At 37.1% G+C, this 26,300-nt stretch overlaps 2 protein-coding genes across 3 annotated transcripts in view; one reads left to right on the top strand and one right to left on the bottom strand.

Moving 5' to 3' along the window:
• LOC112849965 (uncharacterized) overlaps positions 1–26,300 on the bottom strand; it is a 566,245-nt gene that overhangs the window by 28,336 nt on the left and 511,609 nt on the right. The gene's annotated exons all lie outside the window — the stretch shown is intronic.
• BCHE (butyrylcholinesterase) overlaps positions 1–26,300 on the top strand; it is a 90,982-nt gene that overhangs the window by 13,399 nt on the left and 51,283 nt on the right. The gene's annotated exons all lie outside the window — the stretch shown is intronic.

Raw genomic sequence — 26,300 nt, 5'->3', positions numbered from 1 at the left:
TCTGGAGTCCTGCTCCACAGATTCTAGCTCCTTCTATATCCAGGAACTCTTATTTCTGTCTCTTGACCTTAGTGAAGCCGCTCTACTGCTTAGGCTTAAGCTCCCTGCATCTTGGATAAGAAATTATGCTCTTGTGGGGTGCCTGGGTGGCTCAGTCAGTTAAGCATCCAACTTCAGCTCAGGTCATGACCTCACAGTCCATGAGTTCGAGCCCCGTGTCAGGCTCTTGCTGACAGCTCAGAGCCTGGAGCCTGCTTTGGACTGTGTCTCCCTCTCTCTCTGACCCTCCCCCATTTATGCTCTGTCTCTCTCTGTCTCAAAAATAAATAAACATTAAAAAAAAAAAGAAATTATGCTCTTGTGAGTAACCACGTCTCTCATATAACACAGACTTCTACTGCCTATTACCTGGTTCCTGAAACTCATTGCCATTTTTCGTTTGTTTGTTTGTTTGTTTGTTTTTGTTTGTTTTTTTATATAGTATTAAAATTGTTTATGGTGGGAAGGCTAATTCAGTTTAAATCACTCCATCATGGATGAAGATGAAAGCCCAAACTACTCCCGTTTGTATTTTGAGGGTACTCTAACCTTTATATTTTTCATTCCCTTATATGAAGTGCATTTTTTGCAGTTACTTTAGAATATTTACCGATTTCCAATACATATGAAAGCTTTTGTCACTTACTTCTTGGCAAAAATAAGAAAACATTCTTTGGTAGCACTAAATTGTATTCAAATATGGTATCCTTAGTTGTAGCGTTTTAAATTCCTTATAAAACAGAAGCCACAATATCATGTAAGACTTTGTTAACCACTTATATGTACTTTGCTTGCTCCTGCTTTTCCCTCAGTCCGATCTCTGAAAATGAATTTAAAACCGTACCCAAATAGCACACGGGTCCGTATGTGCATTACATCCAATATTCTGTGCTAATATATGTTGAAATATCAATTCACATATTTATCCATCAATCATTCATCCACGTAATAACTTGATGGTCAAGGAATTAAATTAAGCAGCACTTAATGACATCCATTCAGCACTATCCCAATTATGCAGGAAACTGGTGAAATCAAACTTAATTTACCAAGGAGGCCAGAACAGCTAAAGAGAGTAAATAGCCAAAACGTAATTAGTAGCATAATGTAAGATAGAGTAGGATCATTATTCCAGGACCCCTCCAGTTGTTTCCTACTGTTTCAGAGCATCTTTTGTTTACTGTAGGCTCCCAGGTGCTATATCCAGAGCACCTCCAGTGTGCAACTTCAAGGGGAGACATTCACAGTGTAGTTACACAGTCTTCTCAATTGTATGTGACAGGTCTCATGTGTCCAGTGGTAATCTTTCTACAGATCTTGTGTTTCTATCACTTCAGGCAAATTACTTAGAATTCCTTACTTTTCCTTATCTATAAAATGGGAATATAAATATACCTCCTTCACTGACATATTTAAATATTACCTTCTCATTTGCAGGGAATTGCATTCGTCCTTCCCACTAAAAAAATTAATGCCCCGTTCCCCACCAGTCATAAACTACTCCAATCTATCCTTATCTAAAATCAAACTTGCCTTCCCCCCAAAGTGTACAATTGTTTGACATCCCAGTTCCACATTAATTAATCAGTTCAGTTTTCAAACAAATAAACTGCAAAATCAAGGCAGCTAACTTCCTTCTGTCTTTTTGTTGATAATTCATTTATTCAGAATCCCTCTAAAGTGGTTAATGTTTCCTAACACACTTTTGCCAGAAATAAATATTATGGCACAAAACACTTTTCCTTTGTACTATTTTGATATCGTGAAACAAGAAAAAAAATTACTTAACAAAATATTTGTAACTTCACATAAGCTTATCCACTGCTACTCTCGTGTATTTTATTTATTTATTATTTAGTCCCTTACACCGTAAGAAACTTTATCGCACATGAACAATTAATTATATGGGAACAAAAATGTAATACTAAACTTTCATTCCCATGATTCACTTATCTATTAAAAATAAATAAGAACTGTTCTTGATTTCTCTACTGGGAAGTAGGTGTGATTAAATTAAATGCTAAGCCATAATTTCTTAGTGCACAACAATTTTTTTTAATAATTGAGACAATTTAAAAATAAGTATGCTTCCATGTACTAAATTCTAATTATAATGTGTACAATTACAGATTTGCCAGATTTCTAAAGCAATGACATTTGTTTCTCATCTGGAATATTTGGGATATATATATGTATATAGACACACACATACACACATGTACAGATATATGCATGCATACACACACATATATATATACACACACATATACATATATATTTCGAATATTTGGGATGTATAAATATATATTTAGAATATTTGCAATGTATATATACATATGTACATATACATGTATACATATACATATGTACATATACATAACAAATATTCCAAATGTATATATGTATGTATATATACATGTATATAGATATATCCCAAATATTCCAAATCAGAAATAAAGTTCATTTATACAAACACACACATACACACACACACGCGCACACACACATCATGCACCATGGGATGGGTGTTTCATATACATTATTATACTCACTACACTACTAGGAACACAGTCTATAATAATATATTTTCTGATATTTATAATGTGAAGTGGATTTAATAATATTATTGTTTAATAGGTATGTTTATATCTTGTTTCCTTATACATGACACAGGAAATAAAGTAATTGAAAGAACAACATTTCAACCCCACTTATTTTTCAAATGAGTATATTTTCTTTGTGTGCTCTTTTTCTTCCTCTCCTGCAGTCATTTTGTGTTTTCAAAAGATAATAGAAAAACCTAAGGAAATCAAAGTACGTGTAAGTAAAGAAGCAGTGCTTCTTCATTCTTAATCTCTCCATAGGAATTTAGTGTGTGTCCCTATTCATTATGTAAAGTTTATACAAACCCCTTCATCAAGAAATTAATTTTCATATTACACTTGAAATTATTTTTATTATTTTTAACTCAACAAAATAAATATCCTAGGACTTCATTACAACCCATTTCTTAATAAGAGATGCCTTAAGTAGCAAAACGAGAGCAGTAAAAGATCGTTTTAATGTGAATGATACCATTGCACTGACAAGGTAGGAAGTATAGGGATTCTATTATTAGGATGAAAAAAATGATGAAATGATGACACTATCTAACATTTCAGATGGGAAAAGTGTGGTCCACAGAAGAAAAGTGAATTGGAGCTAATAGGTGACAGAACAAAGATTGACTATGACTCAAGACTATTAACTTCATTTCCTTGTACTATTCATTCACCAGGCTGCCATCACCATGAATTATTGAAAGCAGTCATGAAACATTTTTAGGAAATGAATTTGGTGACGAACTAATAATTTTAACATGTTAGCATGCTGATACCTACCTGGTTAACGTTACAAGGGTAAGGGCAGAGAACAGGCTAAAATTAGACATCATGAGATATAGAGACAAGTTTAAGTTTGTGAAAGACTGTCATCTGGCCATCTACTGCAATTATTATCAGGCTTATAATTAGATTTTCTGACAGATAATAGTTCATGCGGTTTCCAGAGTGAAGAAAAAATCCTTACCCTCTGATTCTATAATTATTTGTGGTACATTATCATAATTAACCTAACTGAAACATTTTGATGACTTTGCAAAAGGGTCACGGTTCCAGTCCCCTTGGATTTATTTTATGGCTATCATGACAGCATCAGTGTTCTAGTACTTGAAGTTCTGTGCGCCCCTCCACCAACACCTTAGGAATTAGGTGAGGAGTTACTCAGTAAGGAATAAAACAGTGAATCTTAGCTGCAGTGTTCCTGTAAAGTACCTTAAATTCAGCAGACAGAATATAAATGTATGTTAAAAAAAACATACATGCATTAGAGTAACTTATTTGAAAAGGAGGAATTACATTATGGGACAGTTTAACGTGAATATAAGATCACTTGCAAAACCATTTCAAAGTGCAGCAATATTTTACCATCAGTGACAGTGGACTGAAGAAAAACCAGATCTCCCAAAGGGCTACATCTATGAAGATAGCTATAAAACTAAAATATGTTTGACTAAGTGTTTTGGAATACTTTATCACAGTCAAGTAGGAGAAAGCTAATGCTTTTATAGTATAAGGGGCTCATTAAAACATGGAAAATCACATTGATATGATCCATTTACTTGGAAATAACAATGTGATTAATTCTGTATTTTTTTCCACATACTTTCTGTATTTGGAAAAATTACATTTTTCTTTAACTTGTAAATCTTAAATTCAATCTGAAATTAGATTAATCAATTATTTTTTAAAAAAACAAAGTCATAATTTCAGTAACATATAAATTCAATACTTCAAAAGACTTGTCACATACAAAATAATACATAATATTTCACTAAGTAACAAAATGCAGAAACCATAGTGTGATTTTAAATATTTTACTGTATAAAATACTATTTTTCGGACTGTTTCACAATCAGATATAACTAAAATGTATTTGGTCAGGTTTGTGAGTTCCAAGAAATTATTCTTGCTCCAATTTTCCTTCTGAGTACTAAAAAGCACAACTGCACCCTATTTTTATTTTTATATGTTAATATTTTATCTAGATTCCTTCCTATTAGCTTAATAGGTACTATTAACCCGAAAGGATGATATGTAGATTTATTGTGAATGAAATGCTAATACTAACTTGTTCACAGACCTCTATTATATACATCAAGTATCTTATACAAATTACATTATTTTTGATGTATATGTAAGGATTGATATCAAAGTAATATTTGTTTTAAGACAAGAGTTAAAATATTAACTACAAAAATATATTCGATCTGATAAACCTTCGCAAACCACCATAATAATCCAAGGAGGTCATAAATGTTAGAATTCCATGTTTTGCTTAAAAACTATAATTCCAATCATGGTTTTACTGGTTTCATAATGCTTCTGGAAGTACGAAACTTAGACATTTTGTAAAACTCCTTGATATAAAAATCTGCATTTTTTATAGAGCGCTATTAGTCACAAGTTAATATTTTTTTGTATGGTTGGGTCATATATTATGCAGGCCTGAATAGAGGGAAAGAGGGGGAGGAACCGCAGGTGGGCAGAGCAGTCAGAACACATACATTTGTCAATTAAGTTGTCTGTCTTACAAAGGCAAGGTTTGTGGTGGCCCAAAGCAGTTATGGCAATAACATCAAAGATCACTGATCTCAGTTCACCACAACAAATATGATAATACTGAAGAAGTTTGCATATTGCAAGAATTACCAAAATGTGACACAGTGACAGAAAATGAGCAAATGCTGTTGGAAAAATGGCACCAATGGCCTTGTTGGAGGCAGAGTTGCCACAAACCCGCAATGTATAAAAAAATGCAATTATCTGTGAAGTGCACTAAAGACAAGCACAATGAAACAAGATATGCCTGTACTCTGAAGGAAGATTGGACAGGATTTGCTGATAAATCGGGTGTGGGATATGTGAGAATAAGTAATGGCAAGGACGCTCCGAGGTTTTTGACCTAAGCCACCAGAGGTGCCATTTTCTGAGATAAGGATACCTATGGGAGGAGGTGGTTGGGATTTTGTAACCAAATGTGATATTTTAAATATTTTTAAGTTTCAGGTGCCTATTTTTCAGACACTTGTATCAATAAAATAACAATTCGGACACTGAAGTCTAAAACTCCAGGGAAAGGTAGGGGTTAGAGATATAAATCTGGTATCTAACAGCATGAGGATGGTATTTAAAGCCATAAGACAGGATTGTCTTACTCATACGGGTTTTAGAGGGAGCAGATATCTGAGCGCTCCTAGACTAGAGGTCGGGAAGAAGAGCAACCAGCAGAGACAATGACTAGCCAATGAGTTAGAAAAGCAACTACAAGAACAAAGTATCTCCCCAGAGCAAATGAAGAAAACATTGCAAGGAGGGAGTGATACCAGTATCAAATATAGAATGAGTATAATGAAAACTACATGAAACTTATACAAAGGCCTATGGGTTATTGGTGGCAAGACATGATGTTTTGATGCAATGGTGGGAAGTACAACCTTAATGGAGATGCCAAAGAGAAAGGGAGAAGAGGAATTAGAAATTTCAATTTGAATCAGTTTTTGCAAAAGGCTTACTCTGAAGTGTGGCAGGGAAGCCAAATCAGAATCAGGAGATGTAGGGACAAGAGAGAGCAAGAGGCTTTCTGATTATGTTAGCTTAAAATGAAGAGCCAGGATGAGAGAAAAAGGAATGTTTATTTGGTATAAAAGAATTTGCAATTTGGGGAGCACAGATTCAGGTAGAGACCCAAGCAGTGTTGCACTTGTAGGTGAAATCAGGGCTGATTTATGAGGAAAAGGCAAGAGGCAATTACATGAGTTGAAGGAAAGCAAAAGGTTTTCTGTGGGTGTTAACAAGCTTTCCATGTGTGTTAAGTTGCAAACCACTCTGGGTTATTTTCTCTTCAGTTATCAATTGTGGACTGAGAGTCCACAGCAGTCAGTCTTGTGATTGGGTATCTGTTCTCCCACTGATTGCTAAAACAGTTGCTCTTTTGCCCAGTACAAAGGTTTTGACCCAGTGCAAACAAAGGCAGGTAAAGCAGTTTCTCTGCAGTGGCTGCTCGGGCTCTATTTAAAATGGCTCTAGTCGTGTCGATTTTTTTCACAATTGTTTCTGCTTTTTTATGAGAGCCATCGCAACATGTTTGTGTGCTGATGGGAACAGTACAGTGATTAGTGTGACTACTTTGGTTTTGTGTCAGCATCATAATCATCTACCTAATTTTACTCATTTATTTATTTTCTATGTTGGAAAACAATGCATCTCACTATAACGCAAACCACTTGGTTAGAAGTCAGGCCATCAGTAACTTGGATTTTGCAGAGCACACACTAAGGGAATCAAGAGATGGAAATCAAAGGGAAAATAAATAAAACCACCACCCAAATATTATGAACATCAAAAAACCTATCATGAAATATTTCTTTGATATTTATTCCACAGAAAAGGTGGTATTTCATCACTTGGGATCTTTTGGTTTCTAATGTACCCTAAATTCTGAAAGAACCATTCCTTTATTTTTTAAGAAGAGAGCCAAATCAGAAGCAGCAGTTTCCTGAGAATTAAGGCAGGAAGTAAGCAACTTTACAACAGTCTGAAAGGTCATAGGAACAGCAAGACAAGGAGCTGGAGGGGGAAATAACCTCTGATATGAGAGCTAGTATAAGTGATAATAAAATATTGACTGCAGATCACCTAACATGTTATGTAGTGCCTTCTAGGTGTCCTTTAACATTCAGGGAAATATTGTGCAGCCCTGTTAGGAAAATTAATTTGTTAAAATAAAATTAATGTGGTTATAATTAAAATAACTGAACCCTTAAGGAATATGTTTTGCACAGGACCTATAATTAATAATAATTAAGCCTTACTGTGTGGCCAGAATCTTCTGAAGAAAGTACTGACTATGGGGCACCTGGCAGGCTCAGTGAGTTAAGCATCCAACTTTTGGTTTTGGCCCACTTGTGAGCTCTCTCGCTCTCTCTCTAAAAATAAATAAACATTAAAGTCATTTTTAAAAAAGAAAGTAATAACTAAATGGCCTTGGACTAATAATTGTAAGTCTATATAGTGTTGTTTATATTAATAGCATCAATTAAAATAAATCAAATGCTAACATGAGCTGTCATCTCAGGACTTCACTTTCATTATGCAGCTCTCTAAGGAAGCATGGTCATCATCAACAGGTAGTGTTATAGGACACTGAAGCTTAAAGAGCTTAAGCTTCTCAAAATTCTACAGGTATTAATAAAAACCAGAGCTCCAATTTGAATCCTGTTGTCATGGAGGAACACAGGTACCTCTTCCCTATACTTTGATCCCTGTTAGAATTTTTGTGTGCCATTGGGAAAGGGAAAGAGCAAGTAACTGAATCCTGTTTACCCTTAGTTTCCTTATCTTTAATATGGGAGTGCTAATGTTGAAGGATGTTTTACCTCAATACATGGGGCAGGGGCGGGGAGGGTCTCAGTATGATAGGAAAAGATAAGATTCAGTAGGCCTAGAGGAAAAGGTTAGGACCTGAGGTCTCTGGGTGTGGAAAAACACCTATTTTGGAACAATGATGGGAGTGTCTGACCATATCAAACCCCCTCAGTCTTAAGGTTCCACTTAAGAATGTAACAGACACCACCTAGTCCCCCTCAGGTTTCCCTCAGGAATTTGACAAAAGACCTAACTAAAAATAAGTAGGAGACCATCCATAAAATATATGACTCACAAGGAGGGATATGGCCATAGACCACTCTTTATACAATAGAAAGAAGCCAATCAAAAAGTAATGACTAGGCATTTAGAGTGACCTAGCCAATAAGGGTAGAACCTAAGAAGAAACAAGGGAGGGGGAAGGGAAGGGAAGTCTGACCAGAACCTTATAACACAAGGACTTTTTTTTTTAATATTTTTTTTCAATGTTTATTTATTTTTGGGACAGAGAGAGACAGAGCATGAACGGGGGAGGGGCAGAGAGAGAGGGAGACACAGAATCGGAAACAGGCTCCAGGCTCTGAGCCATCAGCCCAGAGCCCGACGCGGGGCTCGAACTCACGGACCGCGAGATGGTGACCTGAGCTGAAGTCGGATGCTTAACGACTGAGCCACCCAGGCGCCCCAACGTTTATTTATTTTTGAGATCTCTACCTAAATTATTGCATAAAGCCAAATTGATTACTTTATATCTTTTGTATTTAATTACATTCTGATGAGGGAGCACAGGCAGTCTGAGGACAAAGTACAAGCTAGCACCTCCCTCCCACCCTCCCCCCACCACCTTTGCCCCAGGTGGGATATGTGTGATATTCCTTGGACACTTCTACCTACCCAAAAAAGGAAAGGACGAAAAAAAAAAAAAAAAAAAAAGGTTAAACTGAGAAGAGTGTCCACCAGCTTATAAGAAAAAGGCAATGAGAGATGGCGGCGTAGGAGGACGCTGGGCTCACCGCGCGTCCTGCTGATCACTTAGATTCCACCTACACCTGCCTAAATAACCCAGAAAACCGCCAGAGGATTAGCAGAACGGAGTCGCCAGAGCCAAGCGCAGACGAAAGGCCCACGGAAGAGGGTAGGAAGGGCGGCGAGGCGGTGCGCGCTCCACGGACTGGCGGGAGGGAGCCGGGGCGGAGGGGCGGCTCGCCGGCCAAGCAGAGCCCCCGAGTCTGGCTTGCAAAAAGCGGAGGGGCCTGATGGACTGTGTTCCGACAGCAAGCGCGACTTAGCGTCTGGGAGGTCATAAGCTAACAGCTCTGCTCAGAAAGCGGGAAGGCTGGAGGACAAAGGGAAGGAGAGCTGCTGAGCCCCCTGACGACAGAGCTCAGTTTGGTGGGGAACAAAGGCGCTCGCCAGAGCCATCTCCCCCGCCCATCCCCCAGCCAAAATCCCAAAGAGAACCAGTTCCTGCCAGGGAACTTGCTCGCTCCGCACAAACACCCAACTCTGCGCTTCTGCGGAGCCAAACCTCCGGCAGCGGATCTGACTCCCTCCTGCTGCCACAGGGCCCCTCCTGAAGTGGATCACCTAAGGAGAAGCAAGCTAAGCCTGCCCCTCCTGCCCCCGTGCACCTTGCCTACCCACCCCAGCTAAGACACCAGATCCCCAGCATCACAAGCCTGGCAGTGTACAAGTAGCCCAGACAGGCCACCCCACCCCACAGTGAATCCCACCCCTAGGAGAGGGGAAGAGAAGGCACGCACCAGTCTGACTGTGGACACAGCGGTGGGCTGGGGGCAGACATCAGGTCTGACTGCGGCTCCGCCCACCAACTCCAGTTATACACCACAGCACAGGGGAAGTGCCCTGCAGGTCCTCACCACGCCAGGGACTATCCAAAATGACCAAGCGGAAGAATTCCCCTCAGAAGAATCTCCAGGAAATAACAACAGCTAATGAGCTGATCAAAAAGGATTTAAATAATATAACAGAAAGTGAATTTAGAATAATAGTCATAAAATTAATCGCTGGGCTTGAAAACAGTATAGCTGACAGCAGAGAATCTCTTGCTACAGAGATCAAGGGACTAAGGAACAGTCACGAGGAGCTGAAAAACGCTTTAAACGAAATGCATAACAAAATGGAAACCACCACGGCTCGGATTGAAGAGGCAGAGGAGAGAATAGGTGAACTAGAAGATAAAGTTATGGAAAAAGAGGAAGCTGAGAAAAAGAGAGATAAAAAAATCCAGGAGTATGAGCGGAAAATTAGAGAACTAAGTGATACACTAAAAAGAAATAATATACGCATCATTGGTATCCCAGAGGAGGAAGAGAGAGGGAAAGGTGCTGAAGGGGTACTTGAAGAAATAATAGCTGAGAACTTCCCTGAACTGGGGAAGGAAAAAGGCATTGAAATCCAAGAGGCACAGAGAACTCCCTTCAGACGTAACTTGAATCGATCTTCTGCACGACATATCATAGTGAAACTGGCAACATACAAGGATAAAGAGAAAATTCTGAAAGCAGCAAGGGGTAAACGTGCCCTCACATATAAAGGGAGACCTATAAGACTCGTGACTGATCTCTCTTTTGAAACTTGGCAGGCCAGAAAGAATTGGCAAGAGATTTTCAGTGTGCTAGACAGAAAAAATATGCAGCCGAGAATCCTTTATCCAGCAAGTCTGTCATTTAGAATAGAAGGAGAGATAAAGGTCTTCCCAAACAAACAAAAACTGAAGGAATTTGTCACCACTAAACCAGCCCTCCAAGAGATCCTAAGGGGGACCCTGTGAGACAAAGTACCAGAGACATCACTACAAGCATAAAACATACAGACATCACAATGACTCTAAACCCGTATCTTTCTATAATAACACTGAATGTAAATGGATTAAATGCGCCAACCAAAAGACATAGGGTATCAGAATGGATAAAAAAACAAGACCCATCTACTTGCTGTCTACAAGAGACTCATTTTAGACCTGAGGACACCTTTAGATTGAGAGTGAGGGGATGGGAACTATTTATCATGCTACTGGAAGCCAAAAAAAGCTGGAGTAGCCATACTTATATCAGACAAACTAGACTTTAAATTAAAGGCTGTAACAAGAGATGAAGAAGGACATTATAAATAGTGACAGGGTCTATCCATCAGGAAGAGCTAACAATTATAAATGTCTATGCGCCGAATACCGGAGCGCCCAAATATATAAAACAATTACTCATAACATAAGCAACCTTATTGATAAGAATGTGGTAATTGCAGGGGACTTTAACACCCCACTTACAGAAATGGATAGATCATCTAGACACACGGTCAATAAAGAAACAAGGGCCCTGAATGAGACATTGGATCAGATGGACTTGACAGATATATTTAGAACTCTACATCCCAAAGCAACAGAATATACTTTCTTCTCGAGTGCACATGGAACATTCTCCAAGATAGATCATATACTGGGTCACAAAACAGCCCTTCAAAAGTTTACAAGAATTGAAATCATACCATGCATACTTTCAGACCACAATGCTATGAAGCTTGAAATCAACCACAGAAAAAAGTCTGGAAAACCTCCAAAAGCATGGAGGTTAAAGAACACCCTACTAACGAATGAGTGGGTCAACCAGGCAATTAGAGAAGAAATTAAAAAATATATGGAAACAAACGAAAATGAAAATACAACAATCCAAACGCTTTGGGACGCAGCGAAGGCAGTCCTGAGAGGAAAATACATTGCAATCCAGGCCTATCTCAAGAAACAAGAAAAATCCCAAATACAAACTCTAACAGCACACCTAAAGGAAATAGAAGCAGAACAGCAAAGGCAGCCTAAACCCAGCAGAAGAAGAGAAATAATAAAGATCAGAGCAGAAATAAACAATATAGAATCTAAAAAAACTGTAGAGCAGATCAACGAAACCAAGAGTTGGTTTTTTGAAAAAATAAACAAAATTGACAAACCTCTAGCCAGGCTTCTCAAAAAGAAACGGGAGATGACCCAAATAGATAAAATCATGAATGAAAATTGAATGATTACAACCAATCCCTCAGAGATACAAGCAATTATCAGGGAATACTATGAAAAATTATATGCCAACAAATTGGACAACCTGGAAGAAATGGACAAATTCCTGAACACCCACACTCTTCCAAAACTCAATCAGGAGGAAATAGAAAGCTTGAACAGACCCATCACCAGCGAAGAAATTGAATTGGTTATCAAAAATCTCCCAACAAATAAGAGTCCAGGACCAGATGGCTTCCCAGGGGAGTTCTACCAGACGTTTAAAGCAGAGATAATACCTATCCTTCTCAAGCTATTCCAAGAAATAGAAAGGGAAGGAAAACTTCCAGACTCATTCTATGAAGCCAGTATTACTTTGATTCCTAAACCAGACAGAGACCCAGTAAAAAAAGAGAACTACAGGCCAATATCCCTGATGAACATGGATGCAAAAATTCTCAATAAGATACTAGCAAATCGAATTCAACGGCATGTAAAAAGAATTATTCACCATGATCAAGTGGGATTCATTCCTGGGATGCAGGGCTGGTTCAACATTCGCAAATCAATCAACGTGATACATCACATTAACAAAAGAAAAGAGAAAAACCATATGATCATGTCAATCGATGCAGAAAAGGCCTTTGACAAAATCCAGCACCCTTTCTTAATAAAAACCCTTGAGAAAGTCGGGATAGAAGGAACATACTTAAAGATCATAAAAGCCATTTATGAAAAGCCCACAGCTAACATCATCCTCAACGGGGAAAAACTGAGAGCTTTTTCCCTGAGATCAGGAACACGACAGGGATGCCCACTCTCACCGCTGTTGTTTAACATAGTGCTGGAAGTTCTAGCATCAGCAATCAGACAACAAAAGGAAATCAAAGGCATCAAAATTGGCAAAGATGAAGTCAAGCTTTCGCTTTTTGCAGATGACATAATATTATACATGGAAAATCCAATAGACTCCACCAAAAGTCTACTAGAACTGATCCATGAATTCAGCAAAGTTGCAGGATACAAAATCAATGTACAGAAATCAGTTGCATTCTTATACACTAACAATGAAGCAACAGAAAGACAAATAAAGAAACTGATCCCATTCACAATTGCACCAAGAAGCATAAAATACCTAGGAATAAATCTAACCAAAGATGTAAAGGATCTGTATGCTGAAAACTATAGAAAGCTTATGAAGGTAATTGAAGAAGATTTAAAGAAATGGAAAGACATTCCCTGCTCATGGATTGGAAGAATAAATATTGTCAAAATGTCAATACTACCCAAAGCTATCTACACATTCAATGCAATCCCAATCAAAATTGCACCAGCATTCTTCTCGAAACTAGAACAAGCAATCCTAAAATTCATATGGAACCACAAAAGGCCCCGAATCGCCAAAGTAATTTTGAAGAAGAAGACCAAAGCAGGAGGCATCACAATCCCAGACTTCAGCCTCTACTACAAAGCTGTCATCATCAAGACAGCATGGTATTGGCACAAAAACAGACACATAGACCAATGGAATAGAATAGAAACCCCAGAACTAGACCCACAAACGTATGGCCAACTCATCTTTGACAAAGCAGGAAAGAACATCCAATGGAAAAAAAGATAGTCTCTTTAACAAATGGTGCTGAGAGAACTGGACAGCAACATGCAGAAGGTTGAAACTAGACCACTTTCTCACACCATTCACAAAAATAAACTCAAAATGGATAAAGGACCTGAATGTGAGACAGGAAACCATCAAAACCTTAGAGGAGAAGGCAGGAAAAGACCTCTCTGACCTCAGCCGTAGCAATCTCTTACTCGACACATCCCCAAAGGCAAGGGAATTAAAAGCAAAAGTGAATTACTGGGACCTTATGAAGATAAAAAGCTTCTGCACAGCAAAGGAAACAACCAACAAAACTAAAAGGCAACCAACGGAATGGGAAAAGATATTTGCAAATGACATATCGGACAAAGGGCTAGTATCCAAAATCTATAAAGAGCTCACCAAACTCCACACCCGAAAAGCAAATAACCCAGTGAAGAAATGGGCAGAAAACATGAATAGACACTTCTCTAAAGAAGACATCCAGATGGCCAACAGGCACATGAAAAGATGTTCAGCGTCGCTCCTTATCAGGGAAATACAAATCAAAACCACACTCAGGTATCACCTCACGCCAGTCAGAGTGGCCAAAATGAACAAATCAGGAGACTATAGATGCTGGAGAGGATGTGGAGAAACGGGAACCCTCTTGCACTGTTGGTGGGAATGCAAATTGGTGCAGCCGCTCTGGAAAGCAGTGTGGAGGTTCCTCAGAAAATTAAAAATAGACCTACCCTATGACCCAGCAATAGCACTGCTAGGAATTTATCCAAGGGACACAGGAGTACTGATGCATAGGGGCACTTGTACCCCAATGTTCATAGCAGCACTCTCAACAATAGCCAAATTATGGAAAGAGCCTAAATGTCCATCAACTGATGAATGGATAAAGAAATTGTGGTTTATATACACAATGGAATACTACGTGGCAATGAGAAAAAATGAAATATGGCCTTTTGTAGCAACGTGGATGGAACTGGAGAGTGTGATGCTAAGTGAAATAAGCCATACAGAGAAAGACAGATACCATATGGTTTCACTCTTATGTGGATCCTGAGAAACTTAACAGGAACCCATGGGGGAGGGGAAGGAAAAAAAAAAAAAGAGGTTAGAGTGGGAGAGAGCCAAAGCATAAGAGACTGTTGAGAACTGAGAGCAAACTGAGGGTTGATGGGGGGTGGGAGGGAGGAGAGGGTGGGTGATGGGTATTGAGGAGGGCACCTTTTGGGATGAGCACTGGGTGTTGTATGGAAACCAATTTGACAATAAATTTCATATATAAATTAAAAATAAAATAAAATAAAATAAAATAAATAAAAAAAAGAAAAAGGCAATGACATCAATGGCCTAAAGTCCAGAACTCCTTACTATCTTAATGTTAATGCTCTTCTAGAGGGAGAAACCTCAACTTGACAATATCTTGGCCTCCAGTAATCTGTGAGTCTTTGGCATATGAAAATCTCTTTGGAGGGGCGCCTGGGTGGCTCAGTCGGTTAAGCGTCCGACTTCAGCCCGGGTCAAGATCTTGCGGTCTGTGAGTTCGAGCCCCGCGTCGGGCTCTGGGCTGGTGGCTCAGAGCCTGGAGTCTGCTTCTGATTTTGTCTCCCTCTCTCTCTGCCCCTCCCCCGTTCATGCTCTGTCTCTCTCTGTCTCAAAAATAAACGTTAAAAAAAAAATTAAAAAAAAAAAAAAAAGAAAAGAAAATCTCTTTGGAAACTTCCCTTTTGACTTTACCTTCCCCAGTCCCATCTATATAAGGAGCCACTCTTCACAACTCAAGTGTAGGTCTCTCTGCCTACTGGTCCTGTCCTTGTGCTTTAATAAAATCATCTTTTTGTATCAAAGACATCTTCAAGAATTCTTTATTGGCTTGTTAGCTCTGAAACCCACGAACCCCACCATCACCCAAAACCTCATCACATTCTTTTTCTACCATTAGTACAATGGAGATCATTTATATGTAATGAATAAATAATATTAAAGTGAGAAAAATTATTACTCTTTAAACCTTAAATTGAGCATCATCTTTATATTTGGCCTTTCTTTTGTTAAAACATTACAGAAAATTGGCTTAAAATTTATAAATTTATATTTATTGCTGTCAAATGTCAAAAATGAAACAATTTAGTAGTAAGTTTGATGTTCTTTGTTTAAGTAATAGCAGTGCATGGATTGGGGGAGTATACAGTGCTTATCAAGCAGTAGAACATTCTACCCCCGGGGATGTTTGGATGAGAGCAAATTTTATAGAGCTTTAGAAGCCGTAATGGGAAGGCAGGACTTTACTAGCTGGGTTTGCATATCTGATTTTATGTACAAATATCAAGAAACAAATAAGTAGAGAGTCGTGAGTTGACTTAGCATTTGGGGATCAGCTTACTGGGTGTTTCTGATCAAGTGGAAAATTTGCAGGGATACAAAAGTTATCTAAGTTTGGTTTGCTGACCTATCACCTCAAGCAGAAACAACTCCCATTTTGGGCCTGGAAATTTATTTCAGCCTTGTGTTTTGAGTTTCCTTTCTTTTTCATTTTTAGGACTAGGGTAAGATTTTGGTGTAAATAAGTAAATCTAAATGGTGGATCCATTATGGTTTAAACAGAATATTCTCTCAACGAACTTTTCAATGGGATTAAGTTAAAGATCAATTATATTTATTTTATAAAAAAGTATTGACTTTACAAAGTATTGGTATACATATTTAAGTTCTCTGATTGGAACCTACTCTTGATATAAGCATAATCAGGTATCTACAAATGGAAAATAAGATGAAAAATCAGAATTGATGTTCAATCTTTAGTGATTAGGAACTGAAAATTATTTACTTCATAAGGAAGAAAACCAGAAGAGATAAAAGACGATTGTAGTAAAATGACCAAAAATAATATTTAATAATTCAGTACCTAAAAGAATATAAAATTATTTCAACATCAAAAAGACTCTACCTACAAAGTATCTTTTATTTTATTTTTTTTTTTTTTAAATTTTTTTTTCAACGTTTATTTATTTTTGGGACAGAGAGAGACAGAGCATGAATGGGGGAGGGGTAGAGAGAGAGGGAGACATAGAATCGGAAACAGGCTCCAGGCTCTGAGCCATCAGCCCAGAGCCTGACGCGGGGCTCGAACTCACAGACCGCGAGATCGTGACCTGGCTGAAGCCGGACGCTTAACCGACTGCGCCACCCAGGCGCCCCAGTATCTTTTAAATTATATTGGTAAATCATCAAAGTGAACTTACTTCTTGTTTATCAACATGCCATAGGGCACTGATTTATTACAATTTTGCAGTTTGTATTGTTTAATTCATGGCAGCTTCTCTTTTTATCATTTTTTTTTTTTCCTGGTAAAAAAAAAGTTTTGAACCAAAACTCTGACAAAACATGTATGCAGAGGACCCTCACTGAATAGTTGTAAATGAAAGTAAAGATGGTCTAGCAATTAGAGAATTGTGGAATCTTATGACATTATGAAGGACATCTGAATATTTTTAGTAACTAGAAATGATAGACAACAGAGAAAGGGTTCTAGACAAAATCTGGAGTAACTAATGCCAATGTTCAATGTTTTGGAGCACAGTCTGCTACTGACTGGACTATACATCCGTATTTAAAAGGCATACCCTCCCACATCACATGCTATTAGAGTTCATGCTTATTCACAGTATTATGTTTCTTTCTATAGAATATTAGTTAAATATTTTTCATCACTGGAAAATACCACATTAAAGACAGTGCAATTAAATAACAATTGTATTACCAGTAACTAGTAAATAAATACATATGGAAATATGTAAAATATTTAATTTTCTTTTATTTCTCTAGTGCTTTAGAGCAGTTGTAAAAATAATGCAAGTGGCGAATTAAAAAGAAATAAAGATATTATAATCCACAAAATTAGAAATGCCTATCTAAACACATTTTAAAGTTTGAGCATGCTGTTTATTTGAAACTATAGTAGTTTTACCGTTTTCTTTTATCTAGCATGTGAAGTAAGCATGGCTAGATTATCATGCCAAGAAAAGCAAATTAATAACTAAAAGTTAAACATAGAATATAAATAATGATAAATACGTTTGTATTTTGTCTTGTCATAGAAGCACAAAAAGGTAAAAAACTTATGAGATCCAACTTTTATCCAGTTATGGATTCATATCTAACAAATCTTTAGATAAGGATATGATAGTATTTTCTTTTCTTTTCAAACTGTCTAACAATTATAAAATTATATATTTCAGATGTGGTACCAAAATGTTGAGAACGGATAAAGACCAGATTATTTATTTATATAAATTTCTGTTAGTTCCTGATAGAATTGATGTGGTCACTTATCTGTTCTTGAAAGTCACAGTATTCACAGAGTCTTTAGGATCTGACCTGAAGATCCTCTGAACTCTTGAACCAATCTACAGTAAAAAGAGTCAATAGAGAATGAATGAGAAAGAGAAAAAAGGAAATAAATGAAAAGAGGAAAGTTTATCAAGTTTCTAGCTTTGGACTAAGTGCTTTCACAATATTAACCCACTTAATTTCCATAACAAATTTGCTAAGAAATTATTATCTCTGCTAATTAAATGAAGAGGTAGGGTGAGTTAAGTTGGGCAAAGTCAGATGGCTGGAGGTGATTTGAAATGAGATACCTAAGGAAGTTGTTATGACACCAAAGCCTATTTCTTTCCACTAGGTCACCTAACCCTCTTGTCACTCTAGATTTTACCATTTTATCTATTATTATATAATCCCCATTCTGCTCAGTACTTATAATTGTGGGCTTAGATTGGCACTCTTTACAGTAGGAAGATAAAACAATGGTTATCCATGTACCCTCCCATCTTGCTGAGGAAATAATGTCCAAATTATCAGATTAAATTGTCTTTATTTCAAATGTACAAATTAAAATTTTAATGCTAAAAACAATCCAAAAAGGGAATTTTTGAGGAGAAAATCAAATTAATTTTTGGTCAGTTGAGGTTTGATTTTTCTGTTTTTTTGTTGGTTTGTTTGTTTTTTGGCAGATGCAGAAAATTCAGTTATTCCTAAAACATTTTATCATTGTTCATGCAAGACTTCTCTCATGTCAGTAAAAGTATTTTATTGTTTTTTTCACTTATCCCACATTCCTGCCTCTCCTCCATACAATTACACACTCTGTTAAGAATGTTTGCACAAGATGGGGCATCTATAAATGAATATATAGGTACATATGCCTTCACTTTTATTTCAGACTATTGTCCTTTGTCTAATGAAAATTTAGTTAAAAAAAGAATTAGACCTCCACTTGCATATGCAGAGTCATTTCTAATTTCACTTCTTCTGTGGGTATCGTAACTTCATGCTAAATGGAGATCTAAATCTCTCAAGTTTAGATTCATTTGCAATTTGGGTCTTCCACTTGTGAGCAAGAACATTTCATTCATTGGGTTGTCATATTCTACTAATTAACATTCAACATTGCTGCCGTGTTACAATGACTGACTTTTTAAATTAATGATTTATTGTATGTATTTTAGTTATCAATTGTGCAATTTTATTTTTATCATCACTACGAAATAAATTTTAGTCCGAAAGTTTAATTTCTAACTCTTAAGTAAAATGTTTTGTTTTGTTTTGTTTTGTTTTTAAAGGGAGTACTCCCTGCGTGTTTTAATGTATTAACACTGAGTTAGACGTTTCTCTTCTTCCAAAAGTTACCCCTAGTTTTATCTTCTAATCTGGCCACAGTCTGTGCTTTAAGATAAAAGTTCCACACCAGTTCTTCATTTAATGGTATACTAAAGAACAAAACTTTTCAAAAGAGATAAAAGGAATAACAGCTTGCCTCAAATACTGCTAAGGAGGGGCTTATGGGTGCTCAGTCCCTTAGGCATCCAACTTCCGCTCTAGTCAGGATCTCTTGGTTTATGAGATACAACAGGCATCTGGCGCTGTTTCCACAGCTCAGAGCCTGGAGCCTGCTTCAGATTCTGTGTCTCCCTCTCTCTGCCCTTCTCTGGCTCGTACTTTGTCTCTGTCTCTGTCTCTTTCTAAAATAAATAAATAAACAAACAAACAAATAAATAAATAAATAAAACAAATAAATAAACATTCAAAAAAAATACTGCCAAGGAAACCAACTTCTTACTCTTAATTTCAAATGGAGGAACTTGATTCTCTGAATGGCCAGAGGGCAGAGCTGATGACAATGCATCCTCAATCCCAGTGGCTAGAGCTGTTTATCCCCAAATCATAGCCAGCCTAAAAACTGAAAAACTGCCAACAAAATAACACACCCAAGGACAAAATAGAAACAAATGTTATAAAGTGATAAAGCTGTGACAAGTATATAGAGACTCTCCCAAAATACAATGTTAGCACACAAATGAAGGAAGTGTTAAGTACTGGGAATCTATACACCTTCCAAGACACTATATACAATGTATATTAAGATATTTTGAGAGGGCATAATCTTCCTGATAGGAACAATATGGAAAACCCTCATAAATTTTTCTCTGTGAATTGGAATCTGCTGCTAGAAAAATCACAACTTGAACAGAAAAATATCCTTAACTCATACTGAGTGTAACTATAGACAATAAAACTTGTTATTATCAAAGACCTATTTTTCTAAAAATTCAGCATGCAAGAATATAGCCTGCCTGAAGCTTACTATTTTTGTCTCCAAAATAAATATCAATTTCTTGTAACTGATGTGAAAATAGAGATTTTCAAAAATCTAATCATCTAATACAATGTATGCCATATGGTAAGCATTATTAAAAACAGTAATTTTAATATTATGAATAATCATAAATATAGACACCATCCTAGGAATGTGTAAAACTCTGCTGACTTCTATAAAATACCAAGAAATAGGGGTATTTTCCAATAAATTATAATAATGAAAGAATACTTAGCTTGGTAACACTTTTTGTTTTTAAAGATTAACAGTTACAGAAATTTAACTAAGGACCATGCTCCACTAGACATGCTTAAAGTCAGCTTTTAATATTAAAGTTTTAATAAATATAAAAATTTTGTCACTTTTCTTAGAGAACCTAATGTTATCATATTATGCACTTTAATGTGGAAAATAATGTAAAATGAAGTTATACTATGCTTGGATTATAAAATGCCTGCTAAAATGGATGAGATAGTTAGAAGGAAATATACCTAACAAATATTTGCCTTGTGTACCCCTGCTAAACTTATGCTAAATATGAACATTGGATCTAAACAGTTATGCATATGTGATTATATAGAATGGGAAGTAACATGTTTTAAATCATCTCGAATCTCAAAAAAAAATTAAAATCTACTCATTCGTTCTATGTTCTTATTATATAACAATTTTAAAAAGTTGAAAAGTGTCCTGTATTTAAGATGTATTTAGTATGCTGCACAAGAGATCCATGAATATTCCAATTTAGCAAGAGTGTAGTCTTGACCTAAAAGTTGAAAAAAAAATCAGTTTTTTAATTGAAACCACATGGAAATTGGGTCTAGCTATATTTTATACCTGAACTTCAGTATTTTCAGTTATACTGGCTGAATGCTGTCCTTCCAACTCCCCAAATAGCCCACATAAAATAATAGTTGTTTCTAGAAGATCACAGTGTTCTAGTAACGCTATTCTTTTCTAATTTAACACAATTTTGCATTCTCAATCAACACAGCCATGGGAAAGAACCCAGTCTGGTCATTAAAACAATCAGAACAATATTTGATCTATTTTGCTATTATTCAGGCAGATCAAAATAAACTACATAGTCATTATTGTAAAGATATGATTATACCATTATTTGGGCATCTGGTTCTAATATTATCCAATATTATGAACAAAAAAATCTTGATTATACAAAATCAAATATTTTATATTAAATTGTACCCTACATCTCTATGATATTTTATAATTCTATTCATTGAAAAAAAAAATTCTGAGCTCCAATTATAAGCCAGACACTGTGGTGAATGTTGTAGAGTTAGTAGAAATATACTTCAGAATAAAATGCAGACCTGCCACCTAAGAGGTACCACTTACTGCTGAAAGACAGCAGCAAATAACAATTTTCCATGCACAGTGACAAGGGCTACACCATGAGTAAAAATAGGCTTCTGTGGAATAAAGCATCGAAGAACCTCAAGTCAGTCCTAGAGTCTTATGGAAACCTTTCTCAAGGAGAGAGCCCTTTGGGAAGATAAAATAGTATTTGCAAAAACCCAAAGCTGATAAACAGAGCAAGAGAAAACAAGAAGGCAGGAGTGGGGAGACATGAGTCTGAAGAGTTTTGCAGAAACCAGTTCATAAATGTGTCAACTCTACTAGTTTTAGGATTATATTGGAAGGGCACCATGTGGAAACATCTTGTTTTGTTGCTTCCTTGTTTGTTTCAGTCAGGGCAGAATGCTATTAAATTTGCATTTTAGTAAGATCATCCTGTCTGCAGGGGAAAGATGGCCTAGAGGTGAGCAAGAAAGGTGACAGAATATGATTTAGAGATGTGTTTCAATGGCCCAGGGCAGCAATAATAATCCTAGATTAGAAGGGTTATGTTGAGAATGCAAAGACCTGGCAGCGGGCACCTGGGTGGCTCAGTCAGTTGAGGGTCCAATTCTTGAGTTCAGCTCAGGTCATGATCTCCTGGTTTGTGAGTTTGAGCCACACATCAGTTTCTGTGCTGTGTGGAACTTGCTTGGGATTCTCTCTCTCTCTCTCTTATCTCCTTCTATCTCTGCCCCTTCCTCCCTCTCTCTCTCTCTTAAAAATAAATAAATAGGGGCACCTGGGTGACTCAGTCAGTTAAGCTTCCAACTTCAGCTCAGTTCATGATCTCCCAGCCCCGCAGCGGGCTCTGTGCTGACAGCTCAGAACCTGCAGCCTGCTTCAGATTCTGTGTCTCCCTCTCTCTCTGCCCCTCCCCTGCTCATGCTCTGTCTCTCTCTCTCTCTGTCTCTCTGCCTCTCAAAAATAAATAAACTTAAAAAAAATTAAAATAAATAAACAAACTTAAAAAAATTAAATAAAAAAACAAAAGACCAGTCAGATGATCGATTTGAGAGGTTCAGTGAATATGTCAGTTTGATGATTTGATGATGATATAAGACGGTTTGATGATTACTTAGATAGTTATAAAGGGTATTTGAGAAGGGGAAATCAATGAAGTTTACACAGTTTTCTGACTTGACTCAGTATCTCTTTTTTTAAAAAACAAATTTTTCTTTTTAATGTTTATTTATTTTTGAGAGAGAGACAGAGACAGAGCACGAGCCAGGGAGGGGCAGGGAAAGAGGGAGACACAGAATCCAAAGCAGACTCCAGACTCTGAGCACAGAGTTGGACTCCCAGCTCGAACTCCCAAGTCGGACACTTAACCGACTGAGCCACCAGGTGCCCCGACTGGTCAGGATCTCTTACTGAGTGAGATACATGTGAATGACAGAAATAATAAATTGAGGAGTTCAGTCCTTCACACATTGAGTTAATGTCTATGAAACACCCATGAGTTTTCATTGTTAGGCACTTGGATATAAAGAGTAATTTAGTCAGCCAAACTGGGTGTGATCACTAAGATACTTTATGTACAATGGGAAACCTAACAGGACTATGATACTTCACAATAGCCAACGTTAGGGAGGAAGAAAAGGACAAGCTGCCTAAAATTCAGAGTAAGAAGGAGTGGCTATATATTAAAAAAAAAAAAAAAAAGAAAAAAGAAAAGAAAAGAAATTTGTGCTGTTTCTGAAGGCATTGCAAGTAAATTTCTGGAAAAGAAAGGTAAAAAATTAGCAAAATAAGCACCAAAACAATGACCTTTATATTTAATGATCTAGGTCATTGGTGTCATCCATCTGTGCTGTATCTTAAAATTTTTTAATGTTTATTCATTTTTGGGAGATGGAGAGAGACAGAGCATGGGGGGGGGAGGGGCAGAGAGAGAGGGAGACAAAGAATTCGAAGCCAACTCCAGGCTCCGAACTGTCAGCACGGCATCTGACTTCAGGCTCAAACCCATGGACTGTGAGATCATGACCTGAGCTGAAATGGGATGCTCAACTGACTGAGCCACCCAGACGCTCCTGGTGCTATATCTCAGATCTTCCAGAATCATATGAAGAGAGAAAAACATCTCTTCTTCTCCCGCTATACATATGAGTGTGCACACATCAATTTAAATAATCAAAATATATAACAAAACATCTTATACCACTATGAAACATAAGCTTGTATTTAAGAATCCCTTTGGAAATGTATTTGTGTGTCTTCAGTAACCTATACTGAAAGACACCCTAATCAAATTTCCACTTTTGCCAAGCTTCCAAACCCCTCCCACTGTCCCTTCTGGGATTCCTGGTCTGTCAACAAAATTCACTGCAGTTTCAGTTTTTAAGCATTTCCTTCATTCTTTGGTCCTGAAGATTCTATTTTCCCTTCAGCCCATTCAAGGGATGACTGTTTTTATTTCAGTATTCATGTACCAGAGTCATACAACTGTCTACCTGAGTGCTCATCACCATTTCCAAAACATCATTCCACCCACCTCCCTCATTCCACTCTAAGGCAAATTCTATTGAACAATGTCAGACAACACTACACACTCCCCATTCTTGCTGTAGGAGTCTGCTTAAATCCTAGTGAATCCTACTCATTCACCAATTTTGAACATCTAGCTTCCTTGTCCTCTTTCTACCATAAATCTTGTAAGCATTTTTAATTATTTCAGTGTTCATAACAATAATCCATCCAATGACTCTTTTTAATCTTTCTCACCTGCAGGAATACAACCTTCTTTATGTCTAAATATACAATTGCAACCAAACAGTTTAATGTGGCTGTACACACACACACACACACACACATACACACACACACTGTACTAATAACTTTAAGACCTTACACTCAAGATCTTTAATGTTTCTTGCTAATAAATATTGCTAGCCAATTTATTTATTTCTCCAACTTTTCTAGAGAATATTATTTATTTACTCACTCTTCAAAGCCTAAACATTCCTCTGCCAGTCACACTTTCAGTTATAAACCTGCATTTTACACACACACACACACACGTGCACACACATACACACAAACCCTGATTCTATTAGCTCACCAAATCAATCAACTTATCAGAATTCACGCCTAAGTACCCTACCTTCCTCCTTCTGTAGCTAACTTTCTGTCTCCTTTGCCCACCGCAGGTGCGATGCGTGGAACCCATCCACTCATGACTATGCAAGAATGTAGCTTTTAAAATTATTTTCCTTCTCTTTAGGGACGCATGGGTGACCCACTCAGTTGAGCATCCAACTCTCGATTTTGGCTCAGTTCATAATCTCATGGTTCGTGAGATTGAGCCCTGTGTGGAGCTCTGGGCTGACACCGTGGAGCCTGCTTGGGATTCTCTATCTCTCTCTCTCACTGCCCCTCCCCTGCTTGCACTCTTTCTCTTGGTCTCAAAAATAAATAAACATGAAAAAAATTATTTTCCTTCTCTCTTTCATCATTTTTCTTTATATATCATTCCTATTTTTATTAATGTATAACATCTTAAAAAAGACATCACATTGTTCAATAGCTACTTTCTCATTTTCCTATTCTCTTTGATAGCAAAATATCTTTACCAATTGCCTACTTTTCTTCTCTCATTCTGTATTTAGACTATCCCATTTTCCCAGCCACCTCAAATTGACTAGTCTCGTAATGGTCAGCAGTTGCTTCTACATTACCAAATTATATAATCCTTCCTCAGTCTTAACCTTTTACCAGTGTTTGAACTTGGTGCATTCTCTCCTTCTTGAAGCATCTCCTTCAGTTGGGTACTGCAAACCCAGCCATCACCAAGTTTTGTCTAACCTTTCCAAAACTGTTTTAGTCTCCTTTGGGGTTTCTCCTCTTCAGCTCACCTCTGCATGTTGTAGTGTTCCAAAACTTAGTCCTTGAATATGCTCTCTTTTCTGTACATTTTCATCCCATAGGTGATCCCAACCAGCTTCATCCCTTTAACTACCATCAACATAATAATGACTTCCAAAGTTGTATCTGCAGCCCAGACCTCTCCCTGATTGCCCTGGACCTTATGTGTGTATTTGTGTAGATACTTACTATCATAAACTAAATAGTCATAATTTTCTTTTAATATTCTCCTCTTAGGCTTTCTTATCTCCATTAAAAACAACTCCATTCTTCCATTTGCATATGCCATTCCCCATATCCAGTTTATCAGTAAATTCTGTCAACTTGACCTTTACAAAAATAAGCAAGCAAGAATTCTCTTAAGGTTACATACTACTTATAGTTATTAATGCCCATTACATATCTTTTTATCTAAAATAGTCATAAATATAGTCTGGACATTCAGTGATATTTAGAAATTATTGTTAAATTTATTTGGTAGGACACTTTGGTTTTGGCTAAGTAGGAATATATCCATTTTAGGGAGAGGAAGATGAAAACTAAATTGCTTAGGTGCAGAATGTGGTGTCTGTATTACAGCATAAAACAAATGAATGGATGAAAGGAGTTTAATAACTCTTGACTACTTCTGCTCCTACTACTTAGGTTCAAACCACCATCGTGTCCCATATATGTTTTTTTCACTAGCTTTGTGCCTGGTGTTAACTTTCTTGTGTTTGCTTAACCTTCATCTGTTGTCAACACAGCATCTCTGTTCCACACCTTTCTGTTTCCTTAATGTTTCTTGAACTTATAGGGCACACTTGA

The sequence above is a fragment of the Puma concolor genome, chromosome C2, assembly GCF_028749965.1.
Source record: "Puma concolor isolate L17-30 chromosome C2, mPumCon1.1.hap2, whole genome shotgun sequence".
Lineage (NCBI taxonomy): Eukaryota > Metazoa > Chordata > Mammalia > Carnivora > Felidae > Puma > Puma concolor.
Note: the sequence above shows the minus strand (reverse complement) of the source record. Positions and strands in the feature narration are given on the sequence as shown.